This window comes from Bison bison, unplaced genomic scaffold (assembly GCF_000754665.1).
Source record: "Bison bison bison isolate TAMUID 2011002044 unplaced genomic scaffold, Bison_UMD1.0 scf7180017864469, whole genome shotgun sequence".
Lineage (NCBI taxonomy): Eukaryota > Metazoa > Chordata > Mammalia > Artiodactyla > Bovidae > Bison > Bison bison.
This window is the reverse complement of record NW_011495030.1, coordinates 2086365-2087298: the sequence shown is the minus strand read 5'-3', so window position 1 is coordinate 2087298 and position 934 is coordinate 2086365.

Below are 934 nucleotides of genomic sequence, written 5' to 3'. Positions count from 1 at the left end.
TACTAGCATGTGAGATGAATGCAGTTGTGCGGCAGTTTGAGCATTCTTTGGCATTGCCTTTCTTTGGGTTTGGAATGAAAACTGACCCTTTCCAGTCCTGTGGCCACTGCTGAGTTTTCCAAATTTGCTGGCATATTGAGTGCAACACTTTCACAGCATCATCTTTCAGGATTTGAAATAGCTCAACTGGAATTCCATCACCTCCACTAGCTTTGTTCGTAGTGATGCTTTCTAAGGCCCACTTGACTTCACATTCCAGGAAGTCTGGCTCTAGGTCAGTGATCACACCATCGTGATTATCTAGGTCGTGAAGATCTTTTTCGTACAGTTCTTCTGTCTATTCTTGCCGTCTCTTCTTAATGTCTTCTGCTTCTTTTAGGTCCATACCATTTCTGTCCTTTATCGATCCCATCTTTGCATGAAATGTTCCCTTGGTATCTCTAATTTTCTTGAAGAGATCTCTAGTCTTTCCCATTCTGTTGTTTTTCTCTATTTCTTTGCATTGATCGCTGAAGAAGGCTTTCTTATCTCTTCTTGCTATTTTTGGAACTCTGCATTCAGATGCTTATGTCTTTCTTTTTCTCCTTTGCTTTTCACTTCTCTTCTTTTCACAGCTATTTGTAAGGCCTCCCCAGACAGCCATTTTGCTTTTTTGCATTCTTTTCCATGGGGATGGTCTTGATCCCTGTCTCCTGTACAATGTCACGAACCTCATTCCATAGTTCATCAGGCACTCTATCTACCAGATCTAGGCCCTTAAATATATTTCTCACTTCCACTGTATAATCAAAAGGAATTTGATTTAGGTCATACCTGAGTGGTCTAGTGGTTTTCCCTACTTTCTTCAATTTCAGTCTGAATTTGGCAATAAGGAGTTCATGATCTGAGCCACAGTCAGCTCCTGGCCTTGTTTTTGCTGACTGTATAGAGCCTG